Below are 15586 nucleotides of genomic sequence, written 5' to 3' on the forward strand. Positions count from 1 at the left end.
ACATGAAATTATTCTGAATCTATTTACTACATGAAAGAAGGGTTGGGGGACCACCACTAGTGTCATCAGTATCCAGGGCCCGAGCCAACTAGTGAACATGAGAATCTAATTACTAGAGCCCCTGGGATTGGTGGACCCAAGATTCTAGGATCAGAATATTAGGGATATCCTGATCATTTCCATCCTTGATTGGGAGAGAATCAGAAATGACAAGATCTTAAATATCCACCTGCATTTATTGAGCAACTCTTGTGCCAGCCACTGTGCTATGCACCAGGCACATGAAGCTGAGTATGGCACAGTCACTGCCTTCATGGTGCTCACAGTAGTCTAGGAAGGGTGTTGGCTAGGGGGTCTGAAACTTGGTTGAAGATTACAGTCACCTGGAGAGCTTTAAAAAAAAAAGCCCATGGCTAAGTTGCTCCCCCAGTTCAATAAAATCAGAATTTGGGGGAATAGAACCCAGACTTTCATATCTTATAAAGTTCCCCAGGTGATTCCAAGTGCAGCCGAGGTTGAGAAACACTAGAGAGGGGGAAAGAAACAAATCTGTAAGGGGAAATTTTAGATTAAAACAAGAAAAGTGTTATGTAGATGTAAAAACAAAGTGCTGCTGGAGGAACACACATGAGGAGAAAATAGCTCTTATACCCAACAGAAGCTCTCTATGTCATCAGAAGAATTAGAAGAGCACTGACAAATGATGAACTCTGGAAATAAGAATGAGGGTGGTATCTGAATAATTTTCTGATGGAACAAATTTCCCTTTGCATATTAATCTTTATTCGTGATTTTGGGGGTTTGAAAATGAAAGTTGATAATTTGTGCAGTGTACTACCCACTCCTTTCTTTTTTTTGTCTCCCTTTCTTTATTACAACCTCTGGCACACACATGATACACTGAATGCTAGGTATAGGTTAGTGGCTGCTAATATATTAAAATTAAAAGGGAAAATGAAAGCTTACTGTTTCTCTCTGCTTGTGGGAAAGCACATTAATACAGTATGTGGTGTGGTCATGTGGCTAAGCTTAGACCTGAAAACAGTAATTTAAAAGACCCATTTAATGTATTAAATTGCTAGGTCTAAATGCATTAACTGTGATTCTTATAACATCTCTAAGAAAAGTATTACTATCTCTGGTTAATGGACGAGGAACTGAGCCCAAGAGAGGAAAAATAACTTGCCAAAGCCACTTGTCTATTTGGTGGCAGAGGTGGGATTCAAATCCATGTCAGTCTGACTTGAGAGTGTTGCTTCCCATTTTGCATTCGAGCTTGTTATATCTGCCAAATGACTTAGTTGAGGTAGTAATGTTGATGTATTTATAGGACACATCTCAATATCACACTGAAACAATGAAGCTAGTAACTAATTTAGTGTTTTTACCAACACCATTACCACCACCACCATCATTGACTGTATAGATCTGTTGGCTGAATCCTGGATAAATATCAATGGAAGGGGGAGATATATTGTAGGGAGAAGTGATTTCAAGGTTCACTAGGCTGTGAGATTATAAAAATAACAAGAGTTAAGTACCTAACTGCATTTTTAGTGGGAAAAAATACACAGGACAGGATTTAACTGTGCATTGTAGAGGAACAAGTTTCCAGAATGTGAAATAATTTGGCTACAAAGTAACCAAATTGGTTGGGAGAGAATCAGAAATAAGTTATACTAACTTATTAAGTCACAAATAAGTTATACTAACTTATTAACTAACTTAGAGACTTATTGCCTCTAGAGACTCGGTGCCACAAGATCATTAAAGTGCTCTGAGCTTCTGAAAAATGAAACCAGAACGAAAAACAACGTAAACTCTAAAAAGCAAACAAACCAACAAGAAAACAGAAGCCAAGTGCTATGGACTGAATGTTTGTGTCCCCTTAAAATTCATATGTTGAAACCTAACCGTCAATGTGATGGTATTAAGAGGTGGGGGCCTTTGGGCATGATTAAGTCATGAGGATGGAACCCTCATGAATGGGATTTGTGTCCTTATGAAATAGACCCTGAGAGCTCCCTCACTCCTCTGCCATGTGAGGACACGGTGAGAGGACACTCATGTATGAACCAGGAAGTGGGCCCTTGCCAGACACAGAATCTGCCAGTGCCTTGATCTTGGAGTTCCCAGCCTCCAGAACCGTGAGAAATAAATGTCTGCTGTTTTTGACTCATCCAGTCTATGGTATTCTGTTATAGGGGCCCAAACAGACTAAGATATCTAGAGATTACCCCATTTTTCCTTTTCTCTTGAAGAAAACTAGTGAATCTAGTTTTTAAAGCTTTGTTTTACAGCCTTGTAGTGGAGTGATATTTAGAGAGTAACCCGTGTGTTATTCATCTACAGGAATTCACATTTACCTCTCTCTTTCTTGTACCACTCAGGCAGCAGTGAAACCTTTCTATACAGATTCACCACAAGGTAGGATGGTTATAGCAGGCAAACACAAAGAAAGACATGACATCTCACAGCTTTTGAGTTTCTAAATAGATTCAGAGAAAAGGCATTGAGCTTTACCAGAATAGTTTTTAACGCCAACAGAGCAGAAATTTATGCTACAAACCAGCAGTTCTCAATCTTCTCCTTACAACGACATAACCTGCGGGTGCTTTAAAACTTGCCAGTACCTGGATTTTACCTGAAAAGATTCAACTTTAATTGATTTTTGGTGGGCATTCATATATATATATATATATATATATATATATATATATATATATATATATATACAAATTGCCCAGGTAATGCTAACATGCAAGCAGAGTGGAGAACCAATGCCTTATAACAGTTGTTCCCAAACTTTGTTGCATGTTAGAATCACCTGGAGAGTTTAAAATCCCCAATGCCAAGGTTGCACCTGTACCAATGAAATTGGAATGTGTGGAGGTGGGACCTAGGTGCCTTAAACAGTAGATTTAGGAAGGATTCTTGATGAAAGTTCTACTGCATTACACTTAGAAGTTTCCACAGGTTGACAAGTGAGAGGAGAGGTGAACCAGAGAGAGACAGTAGCTTAGACATTCATATGTCCTTGAGAAGGGCCTTTGTGACCCCAGCATCCCCCATCCCCATCAGGCCATGAAGTGGGTATGGGCAGTGATGTGCTGGTAAATGTTTAACAGATGAAAAAACAAAGAAAAAAAGCCCGAATTATAGTGTTCTCCACTTTCTATTGTGTAACTACTCCCACCATGCAGGGCCAATTTCAAGTTACCAAGACAACATCACTGATTGTGGACTTGCAAAGAAATATACACATTTGGCTCTAGCGAGTCCATATGAGCTGTCTCTAGCATGCCACTGGGTATGAGCATGGGAAATCCTTCACACAAGTTTGGGAATCTGAGGGCAGAGAATCTTGTGCTCCGTTTCTAGGCTTGAACCAGGAAAGAGGTCAAAGAGCCTAAGGTTTCCCCATTATGTGTCATCTAGAGTGGAAATGGGGGCTCATCTAGGAGGGTCCAGGGAGCAAGGGCATGAAACCAACTCCCATGTCTCTTGTCACCTCCTAGTGGTATAAGAGAAGATCCAGATTCTCCTGCACCCTGAAAGCATTATGGAAGTGGTTCACAATGTGGGCTAGAAGAGCTCAAGGGGCCTTGAGGTTAGGATGAGAAAGCCATGGAGAGTTCTGAATGACTGGCCACTGATGCGCACACAGAAATAAGCTGTAGATACAAATGTGGAGACTGCCAATGATGATAAAAGCCAATAACAACTGAGAATCAGACACTTCCTGTTGAAGCCATGATACTGCTAACCGCTATGACCTGCAGTCAGAGACGTAACAGAAGAGGCCTGCAGACACAGAAAAGGTGGCAGCTGTTAATCACTGCAGTAATTACAGGTTATTACAGGAGATACAGCCAGAACCTCTTTTATTTCTTGGCAGAAGCCAAAAAGGAAAAAAAGAAACCTCGATTTTACGTTCATCTTATTAGAGCTATTTATATGATGCAGTAGGATATTTTTCTCCCTTCTTGCCTGGCAATATTTTGCAAATTTACTCAGACAAAGAAGAGCATGCCCCAAGTTCACTGCAGTGACCTTACTGAAAGCTGATGTAAGCAGGACAAGATGGAACACATTATACAAGCGCACGTGTGAACATACCACTTTTTTTTTTAACTTTATTGCAGTACAGTTGCTTTACAATGGTGTGTTAGTTTCTGCTTTATAAAAAAGTGAATCAGCTATACATATACATATATCCCCATATCTCCTCCCTCTTGCGTCTCGCTCCCACACTCCCTATCCCACCCCTCTAGGTGGTCACAAAGCACTGAGCTGATCTCCCCATGCAACGCAGCTGCTTCCCACTAGCTATCTACTTTATATTTGGTAGTGTATATATGTCCATGCCACTCTATCACTTCATCCCAGTTTACCCTTCCCCCTCCCTGTGTCCTCAAGTCCATTCTCTACGTCTGCATCTTTATACCTCTCCTGTCCCTAGGTTCATCAGAACCATTTATTTTTTAGATTCCATATATGTATGTGTCAGCATATGGTATTTTTCTCTTTCTGACTTACTTCACTCTGTATGACAGACTCTAGGTCCATCCACCTCACTACAAATAACTCAATTTCGTTTCTTTTTATGGCTGAGTAATATTCCATTGTATATATTGCCACATCTTCTGTATCCATTCATCTGTCGATGGACACTTCGGTTGCTTCCATGTCCTGGCTATTGTAAATAGAGCTGCAATGAACATTTTGGTACATGACTCTTTTTGAATTATGGTTTTCTCAGGGTATATGCCCAGTAGTGGGATTGCTGGCTCGTATGGTAGTTCTATTTTTAGTTTTTTAAGGAACCTCCATACTGTTCTCCATAGTGGCTGTATCAATGTACATTCCCACCAACAGTGCAAGAGGGTTCCCTTTTCTCCACACCCTCTCCAGCATTTATTGTTTCTAGATTTTTTGATGATGGCCATTCTGACTGGTGTGAGGTGATACCTCACTGTAGTTTTGATTTGCATTTCTCTAATGATTAGTGATGTAGAGCATCCTTTCATGTGTTTGTTGGCAATCTGCATATCTTCTTTGGAGAAATGTCTATTTAGGTCTTCTGCCCATTTTTGGATTGTGGGTTGTTTGTTTTTCTGATACTGAGCTGCATGAGCTGCTTGTGTATTTTGGAGATTGATCCTTTGTCAGTTGCGTCACTTGCAAATATTCTCCCCCTTTCTGAGGCTTGTCTCTGTCTTGTTCATGGTTTCCTTTGCTGTGAAAAAGCTTTTAAGTTTCATCAGGTCCCATTTGTTTATTTTTATTTCCATTTCTCCAGGAGGTGGGTCAAAAAGGATCTTGCTGTGATTTATGTCATAAAGTGTTCTATGTTTTCCTCTAAGAGTTTTATAGTGTCTGGCCTTACATTTAGGTCTTTAATCCATTTTGAGTTTATTTTTGTGTATGGTGTTAGGAAGTGTTCTAATTTCATTCTACATGTAGCTGTACAGTTTTCCCTGCATCACTTATTGAAGGGGCTGTCCTTTCTCCATCGTATATTCTTGCCTCCTTTGTCAAAGATAAGGTGACCATATGTGCATGGGTTTATCTCTGGGCCTTCTATCCTGTTCCACTGATCTATATTTCTGTTTTTGTGCCAGTACCATACTGTCTTGATTACTGTAGCTTTGTAGTATAGTCTGAAGTCAGGGAGCCTGATTCCTCCAGAACTGTTTTTCTTTCTCAAGACTGCTTTGGCTCTTTGGGGTCTTTCGTGTTTCCATACAAATTGTGAATTTTTTTGTTCTAGTTCTGTGAAAAATGCCACTGGTAGGGATTGCACTGAATCTGTAGATTGCTTTGGGTAGTAGAGTCATTTTCACAATGTTGATTCTTCCAATCCAAGAAAGTGGTATATCTCTCCATCTGTTTGCATCATCTTTAATTTCTTTCATCAGTGTCTTATAGTTTTCTGCATACAGGTCTTTTGTCTCCTTAGGTAGGTTTATTCCTAGGTATTTTATTCTTTTTGTTGCAATAGTGAATGGGAGTGTTTCCTTAATTTCTCTTTCAGATTTTTCATCATTATTGTATAGGAATGCAAGAGATTTCTGTGCATTAATTTTGTATCCTTCAACTTTACCAAATTCACTGATTAGCTCTGGTAGTTTTCTGGTGGCATCTTTAGGATTATCTATGTATAGTATCATGTCATCTGTAAACAGTGACAGCTTTACTTCTTCTTTTCCGATTTGGATTCCTTTCATTTCATTTTCTTCTCTGATTGCTGTGGCTAAACATTCCAAAACTATGTTGAATAACAGTGGTGAGAGTGGGCAACCCTGTCTTGTTCCTGATCTTGGAGGAAATGGTTTCAGTTTTTCAACATTAAGAATGATGTTGGCTGTGGGTTTGTCATATATGGCCTTTATTATGTTGAGGTAGGTTCCCTCTATGCCTACTTTCTGGAGAGTTTTTATCATAAACGGGTGTTGAATTCTGTCGAAAGCTTTCTCTGCATCTACTGAGATGATCATATGGTTTTTATCCTTCAACTTGTTAATATGGTGCATCACAGTGATTTCCGTATATTGAAGAATCCTTGCATTTCCGGGATAAACCCCACTTGATCATGGTGTATGATCCTTTTAATGTGCTGTTGGATTCTGTTTGCTAGTATTTTGTTGAGGATTTTTGCATCCACGTTCATCAGTGATATTGGCCTGTAGTTTTCTTTTTTTGTGTGACATCTTTGTCTGGTTTTGGTATCATGGTGATGGTGGCCTTATAGAACGGGTTTGGGAGTGTTCCTCCCTCTGCTATATTTTCAAAGAGTTTGAGAAGGATAGGTGTTAGCTCTTCTCTAAATGTTTGATAGAATTCGTCTGTGAAGCCATCTGGTCCTGGGCTTTTGTTTGTTGGAAGATTTTTAATCACAGTTTCAATTTCAGTGCTTGTGATTGGTTTGTTCATATTTTCTATTTCTTCCTGGTTCAGTCTCAGAAGGTTGTGCTTTTCTAAGACTTTGTCCTTCTCTTCCAGGTTGTCCATTTTATTGGTATATCGTTGCTTGGAGTGATCTCTCATGATCCTTTGTATTTCTGCAGTGTCAGTTGTTACTTCTCCTTTTTCATTTCTAATTCTGTTGATTTGAGTCTTCTCCCTTTTTTTCTTGATGAGTCTGGCTAATGGTTTATCAATTTTGTTTATCTTCTCAAAGAACCAGCTTTTAGTTTTATTGATCTTTGCAATCGTTTCCTTCATTTCTTTTTCATTTATTTCTGATCTGATCTTCATGATCTTTCCTTCTGCTAACTTTGGGTATTTTTTTCTTCTTCTTTCTCTAACTGCTTTAGGTGTAAGGTTAGGTTGTTTGAGATTTTTCTTGTTTCTTGAGGTAGGATTGTATTGCTATAAACTTCCCTCTTAGAACTGCTTTTGCTGCATCCCATAGGTTTTGAGTGGTCGTGTTTTCCTTGTCATTTGTTTCTAGGTTTTTTTGATTTCCTCTTTGATTTCTTCAGTGATCCCTTGGTTATTAAGTAGTGTATTGTTTAGCCTTCATGTGTTTGTATATTTTACAATTTTTTTTCCTGTAATTGATATCTACTCTCATAGCGTTGTGGTTGGAAAAGATACTTGATACGATTTCAATTTTCTTAAATTTACCAAGGCTTGATTTGTGACCCAAGATATGATCTATCCTGGAGAATGTTCCATGAGCACTTGAGAAAAACGTGTATTCTGTTGTTTTTGGGTGGAATGTCCTATAAATATCAATTAAGTCCATCTTGTCTAATGTGCCATTTAAAGCTTGTGTTTCCTTATTTATTTTCATTTTGGATGATCTGTCCATTGGTGGAAGTGGGGGGTTAAAGTCCCCTACTATGACTGTGTTACTGTTGATTTCCCCTTTTATGGCTGTTAGCATTTGCCTTATGTATTGAAGTGCTCCTATGTTGGGTGCATAAATATTTACACAATTGTTATATCTTCTTCTTGGATTGATCCCTTGATCATTATGTAGTGTCCTTCTTTGTCTCTTGTAATAGTCTTTTATTTTAAAGTCTATTTTGTCTGATATGAGAATTGCTACTCCAGCTTTCTTTTGATTTCCATTTGCATGGAATATCTTTTTCCATCCCCTCACTTTCAGGCTGTATGTGTCCCTAGGTCTGGGGTGGGTCTCTAGACAGCATATATACAGGTCTTGTTTTTGTATCCATTCAGCCAGTCTATGTCTTTTGGTTGGAGCATTGAATCCATTTACATTTAAGGTAATTCTCGATATGTATGTTCCTATGACCATTTTCTTAATTGTTTTGGGTTTGTTTTTGTAGGTCTTTTCCTTCTCTTGTGTTTCCTGCCTAGCGAAGTTCCTTTAGCGTTTGCTGTAAAGCTGGTTTGGTGGTGCTGAATTCTCTTAGCTTTTGCTTGTCTGTAAAGGTTTTAATTTCTCCATCAAATCTGAATGAGATCCTTGCTGGGTAGAGTAATCTTGGTTGTACGTTTTTCCCTTTCATCACCTTAAATACGTCCTGTCACTCCCTTCTGGCTTGCAGAGTTTCTGCTGAAAGATCAGCTGTTAACCTTACGGGGATTCCCTTGTATGTTATTTGTTGCTTTTCCCTTGTTGCTTTTAATATTTTTTCTTTGTATTTAATTTTTGATAGTTTGATTAATATGTGTCTTGGTGTGTTTCTCCTTGGACTTATCCTGTATGGGACTCTCTGCGCTTCCTGGACTTGATTGACTATTTCCTTTCCTATGTTAGGGAAGTTTTCAACTATAGTCTCTTCAAATATTTTCTCAGACCCCTTCTTTTTCACTTCTTATTCTGGGACCTCTAGAATTCGAATGTTGGTGCGTTTAATGTTGTCCCAGAGGTCTCTGAGACTGACCTCGATTCTTTTCATTCTTTTTTCTTTATTCTGCTCTGCAGTAGTTATTTCCACTATTTTATCTTCCAGGTCACTTATCCGTTCTTCTGCCTCAGTTATTCTGCTGTTGATTCCTTCTAGAGAATTTTTAATTTCATTTATTGTGCTGTTCATCATTGTTAGTTTGCTCTTTAGTTCTTCTCGGTCCTTGTTAAACGTTTCTTGTATTTTCTCCATTCTATTTCCAAGATTTTGGATCATCTTTCCTATCATTACTCTGAATTCTTTTTCAGGTAGACTGCCTATTTCCTCTTAATTTATTTTGTCTGGTGGGTTTTTACCTTGCTCCTTCATCTGCTTCATATTTCTCTGTCTTCTCATTTTGTTTAACTTACTGTGTTTGAGGTCTCCTTTTCGCAGGCTGCAGGTCCGTAGTTCCCGTTGTTTTTGGTGTCTGCCCCCAGGGGGTGAGGTTGGTTCAGTGGCTTGTGTAGGTTTCCTGGTGGAGGGGACTGGTGCCTGTGTTCTGATGGGGGGGCTGGATCTTGTCTTTCTGGTGGGCAGGGCCATGTCCGGTGGTGTGTTTTGGGGTGTCTGTGAACTTAGTATGCTTTTAGGCAGGCTCTCTGCTAGGGGGTGGGGTTGTGTTCCTGTCTTGCTAGTCGTTTGGCATGGGGCGTCCAGCACTGGAGCTTGCTGGCCGTTGGGTGGAGCTGGGTCTTAACACTGAGACGGAGATCTCTGGGAGAGCTCTTGCCGTCTGATATTACGTGGGGTTGGGAGGTCTCTGGTGGTCCAGTGTCCTGAACTCGGCTCTCTCACCTCAGAGGCTCAGGCCTGACACCAGGCCAGAGCACCAAGACCCTGTCAGCTACACAGTAGTTCTGTGATCCTGGACCAGGCAGTTAACTTCTCTGTGCCTCAGATTTCCTTTCGTGCAGCACCTCCTCACCCCAGAGGCCCAGTCAGGTGCGAGAGAAAGGCTGTCACTCACAGGCTGTGCAGGGAGGAAGCCCGGGAGGCTGGCACAGGACGCTGGCGCAGGACCAAACTCGAACATAGCACTTAGAATAGGGGTGCAATGGGAGACTCTCTGCCCTCTCTCGGGGATGTGCACTGCTGAACTTCTCCTCTGCCATTTGTAGATGCTCAGTGGATGGTACTCACTGACTGCCTGGTGGTGTTTCAAATAGTGCTGGCCTTGTACACTGTGATTCTCTATACTGTCGGTGGTAGGAGCAATTTTATTAGAAGAGGCTGAACAGCAGATAGAACAGCAGAGCACGGATCAGTAGATCTAAATTCTCATCCTGGCTCCTATCAGCTGTGCGATCATGAGCAAATCTGTCTTATAAAGTTTTATTGGAACACAGCCATGCCCATTCATTTACTTATTACTTTTGGCTGTTTTCACATTTCACGGCAGAGTTGATTAGTTACAACAGAGATTATCTGGCCTGTAAAGCTGAAGATATTTACCATCTGGCCCTTTACAGAATAAGCTTGCTGAACCCTGATCTAAATTAATGGGATTATAGTTCACTCAATTATTCAGGCCCCAAAGTGGAGTCACTCCTGATTCCTCTCTTTCTCTCGTACTTCCATCCCAATGCTTCAGTAATCCTCTCAGCTCTCTCTTAGAAAAATATTCTGATTCTGCTGTCTTCTCATCACCACCATCATCTCTCATTTTTCCCACCATCATCTCTTGCCTGGACCAGTATCCCTTCTTTCACTCTTGTCCAGTTTTCAATCTATTCTCAACATAGCAGGTGGAGTGATCCTTTAAAAGTGCCAGCCAGATCATGTCACTGCCCTGTCCAAAACCTACAATGGTTTCCCACTGCATTTGGAAAGAAATTGAGAATTCATATCATATGAGGCCCCACATAATATCCCCTGCCCTCAGCCCATCCCCACCATGAGACTGACCTCATCTCCTTTCGCTCTTCCCTTCCTTCTCTCTGCTCAGCCACACTGGCTTCCCAGCTGCTGAACTCTCCAAGTATGTTCCTGCCTCAGAGCCTTTGCCCTTGCCATTCCCTGTGAGTGGCATATATGTGCTCTGGACATCCACGAGCTAACTCCCCCACTGCCTTCAGGGATCTGTTTGAATGGCATCTTAGAGAAGACTTCCTTAAGTGCTTTATCTAAAACAGCACCCCCATCCCTCTCTATCCCCTTACCCTGCTTTTTCTTCAGAGCAGTTATCTATTCGGTTAACGTCCACTCCCCTCATTAGAATGCAACTCTAGATACTGTATCCCAAGCTCGGTGTTCAATAAATATTTGTCCAATCAATCTGTCGTGTGAATGGGCCTCAGTTTCCTCATGTGTAAAATGAATGAAAGGGCCATCTGGCTGGAGCATCTGTTACTGAACTGGTTGCCAGGATTGTTTCCACTGATCTGACTGGCTAAGTGGGTGTCCCTTTCCTCCTTATGTCAGCCCCTCCGAAAGCCTATGGGTGGAGTGGAGTCTTCCTTTTCTTTGGTCAAGAGTATCTGAGTCCCACAGCTCGCTTGCTGGAACCTCAAAACAAGCTCTCTTTTCACAAGGGGCCACCACAGTAATGTCTTTTCTGCCTACTTCTTATAAGTACTGTGAACATCAAATACAATTAGAGATTTGAAACGCTAAAGCTCTATGTAAGTGGAAAGAAATAAAGACAATGTAACATAGCTGAGGACTGACTCTAGCATCATACATGATCCACTCCTTCCCCATCACCCTCTGCCCTGGGCTAATTTAATAGGCTACATGAGACACAAAACAGGAGTTCAAAACAAAATAGAGCAGTCTCAAGAACTTGAGATCAATAAGATATTTGTTAAAATGGTTTAAAAAAATCAGTTAAAGAAAGGAAAACCCAAATATTTCTGGCTTCAAGTTGTGACTAATCCCCCACCTTGCTGGGCTCTAGCACTGAAAACAACAACAGCCTCCCTACCCTAAAACAAAAAAGCCACTTTAATCATTTTAGGATTCTTATAAAATAAGTTCACTAGTTATTTAGACACTTAAGTAGTAGTAATTCAAAAGCCTAGAATTCTCATAAAATACCGAGACTACTGGAACACTAAATTCACATCTAAGTTGTTAATCACTCAAAGATAACTTTGACCTGCTCCTTAGCAGTCTCTTTCCCCAGATGTTGCTCTTGATAATGATGAGGATTTGTCTCTGGGTTTTGCAGGAGAGACAAAGAGGCAAGTGAGTAAAAATATTGGTGTATTTTAAACCGAGCTTTCTGGCTTTTAGCTAGTGCAGGAAGCTAATGATTATTTAACTCGGGCATTTTTCACCTAGGCAACGGTATTGTACAGTTCGGATCATGTTTTTTGGCTTTATCTCTGTCCTAACAAGAATTAAAGACTGAGAATTTTGAGTATCTATTAGGATAGAGCTGACTGAAAGCTATTTTAGATTCAGTTGTGACATGAGCTGTATTCAGAAATAATGGAGACACCAGTAAGTGAGAATAAAAAATCCACTTTGATAGGGTAACCAAAACACCAGGACTTGTGGCCTTCTGAGTGTCCCTGGGTCCCTAGTTTTTCAGGGCCCTAGCGTTTGTTGCCTTCTGGCTGGGAAATGATACAAATCCATATGAGAAATGATCATGGGACATTCACATTGAAAAATCCTGGTCAAAATATGATCCTATTTTCATCTTGACCTTCATAGCACGGTGATTAAGCAGATGGGCTGTGGCATCAGACAGATGCATTAAATCCCACTCTGCCATTCATTAACTTTATAAATTTATACAAGGTGTTTGATTTCCCACAGCTTCAGTTTTCTAATCTGTAGAAGGGAGGATAAAGTTATCTAACTGATAGGATGATTTTAGAATTAAATTACATAATTGCATATAAAGTACTTAGTCTGGTGTCTTGCTCATAATAAACACTCGATCAATGTCAACTAATATTCATATTCTTCCTTTCAATTTAGGATGGGAGGATTGCTCAGTGTATTAGTTTCCTAGGACTGCGGTAACAAAGCATCATAAATTCGGTAGCTTAAAACAACAGACATTTATTCTTGCACAGTTCTGGAGGCTAGAAGTCTGAAACCAAGGTGTGGGCAAAGCTCTGAAGGCTTTAGGGGAGGATCCTGCCCTGCCTCTTCCTAGCTTCTGTTGTCTGCTGGCAGTCCTTGGCGTTCCTTGGCTTGTAGACACATCACTCCAATTTCTACCTCTATCTTCACATGACATTCTCCCTGTGTGTCTTTGTCCAAATTTCCTGCTTCTTATAAGTTCAGCAGTCATAATGGATTTAGGGCTCATGCAACTTCAGTATGACTTCATCTTAACTTGATTACAACTGCAAAGACTCTATCTGCAAATAAAGTCACATTCTGAGTTTCTGGGTTGACATGAATTTGGGGGGGTTGCACCATTTGAACCAGTATACCAGTATGGGATGGCACTAAACCTTGGAAAAGATTAAGAGGGGACTTGCAGAGCTCACTCTGAACTAAGCAGAACCTGCGCGAGAAGGAAAGAGCTGTGACAGAAACAAGTCACAGAGGACACTGTCTCTCCGGCTGCCCCCAGGAGAATTTTCCATATTCAGTGGATGACTGCTTCACTCTACTGAGTACAATACCACCTCTTCTGACCAGACTCTTCTTACCCCTGGAGTTGAAACTTGGGAGCCACTAGGAGCAGTGATAAGACAGGGGGAGAGTGAAAGGGGTAGATGGATAAACTAGAGGCTGAGTCCTGTGGACTAAGGGGCTAGGTCCCAATCCTTTTTTTTTTCTTCTTGGCCTTGAGGCTTGTGGATCTTAGTTCCCCAACCAGGGATTGAACCCACACCCTCGGCAGTAAGAGTGCAGAGTCCTAACCACTGGACCGCCAGGGAAGTCCCCCAGTCCATTTTTGGATGGGATGGAGTACATCAGTGCACTGGGAGCTGGAGGCAGAAGCAACCGACATCCCTGTCACAACGTTCTCCAGTGGTTTCCCCTGTAGCAAGATACATGTACCACAACCGTGCTTCTCAAACTGCCCTGTGCAGAGAAATCCCTAGGGGATCCTGTTGACCTGCAGACTCTTGATTCAGTAGGTCTGGGGTGAAGATTGAGAGCCTGCATTTTCTAACAAGCTCCCAGATGATGCCTATGTTACTGGTTCATGGACCACACTTAGCTCTAGGCGGGGCTTGTGTTGCACACCACTCTAAATAAGCTACTGAGTCTGCATGCCCATCAACAGATGAATGGATAAAGAAGATGTGGTACATATATACAATGGAATATTACTCAGCCATAAAAAGGAACAATATTGGGTCATTTGTAGAGACGTGGATGGACCTAGAGGCTGTCATACAGAGTGAAGTAGTCAGAAAGAGAAAAACAAATATCGTATATTAACGCATGTATGTGGAACCTAGAAAAATGGTACAGATGAACTGGTTTGCAGGGCAGAAATTGAGACACAGATGTAGAGAACAAACGTATGGACGTCAAGGGGGGAAAGTGGCGGGGGGCATGGTGGTGGTGGGATGAATTGGGAGATTGGAATTGACATATATACACTAATATGTATAAAATGGATAACTAATAAGAACCTGTTGTATAAAAAAATAAATAAAACTCAAAAAAAATCATCTTGGGCAAAATAACTATCACACTTAAAGATAAAATTATGCTCACTAAAGCTAATATGCAGTCAATATTCAAATTTTCCCAATTGCTTCCAAAATATCCTTTAATCAATCAAAATTCACTATAGGACCACCCATTGCAAGTGATTATTTCCTTTAAGTCTCTTTTATTCCAAAACACTCTCTTTTTCATGACCTTGACTTACTGATGGGCAAGTTGCCCATAAAAATATTTCACTTTCTGGATTTGTGTGGTTGATTCCTTGTGGTGTTACTTTGCTGTATTTGGCTGTATTTCCTGTAAAGTGGAAGTTGGCTCCAAAACCTTGATGGGTACAAGTTAAATTTTGCTGCAAGAATTCATCATAGATAGATGATGGGTACATTATAATGCGTCACATCAGGTGACACGTGATATCTGCTTGTTCCACCATTGGTGATGCAGAGACTTAACCCTGGATTAAAGTGATGACAGCTTGATCCCTCTGCCATACACTTAAGTTTTACTCTTCAAGACCAGAGTTCGAAAATTGTTTGGTTTTTCTTGGCACCATATGAATGCCTCATTCCTCATCAAACATTCCCCTAATAGTTTTTTATTTTTTTAAACTCCAATTGATCATTCTTGCCCAAATCAATAATTTCTTTGAGGGCTGCAAAATAATAATTGCATAATTCTAGCATTCCTTTTACATGTATTAACTGGCATCGTTATGGAATGAAGAGTTGTCTTTTATCAATTAGAGCTATTTGGCTACCTTTCCAGGATAAATGCTGAATTCTTTTCCTTTAATCACCAACTTTCAAAGAAAGGAGTTGTTTTTAGAGCTGCCCTTAATGGTGCCAAATGGATTTTTCCTGGCTTTCTCTTTTTTTGATTTATGGATTTTCACAGATTCAATACATTTCAAATAACTACATTGTTCTTTTCGATGCTCATTTGTCACAACTTTGGCCAGTAGGTGGGGCACTTTCAATCTGGCTCCTGTGTCCTTTTGGCGTGACCCAATTAATCTTCAAAAGCTCCTTTTCTTTCTTGCCCAAAAGAAAACTATAATTGTACCTTCAGACTATAATTGTACCTTCTCTGCCCCAGGCCTAGAATCAGCCATTTCTCCAAGGAGC

General features: G+C 40.5%; 1 long non-coding RNA gene across 1 annotated transcript in view; it reads right to left on the minus strand.

The window, feature by feature from the left end:
* Window positions 1–449: 449 nt before the first annotated feature.
* The window catches only part of LOC137756215 (uncharacterized), a 43484-nt gene continuing 28347 nt past the window's right edge, over window positions 450–15586 (minus strand). Inside the window, exon 3 of the long non-coding RNA XR_011072209.1 lies at window positions 450–525. This is a non-coding gene — a long non-coding RNA (uncharacterized lncRNA). The remainder of the gene's footprint in view (window positions 526–15586) is intronic.

This window comes from Eschrichtius robustus, chromosome X, assembly GCF_028021215.1.
Source record: "Eschrichtius robustus isolate mEscRob2 chromosome X, mEscRob2.pri, whole genome shotgun sequence".
NCBI classification, from domain to species: Eukaryota; Metazoa; Chordata; class Mammalia; order Artiodactyla; family Eschrichtiidae; genus Eschrichtius; species Eschrichtius robustus.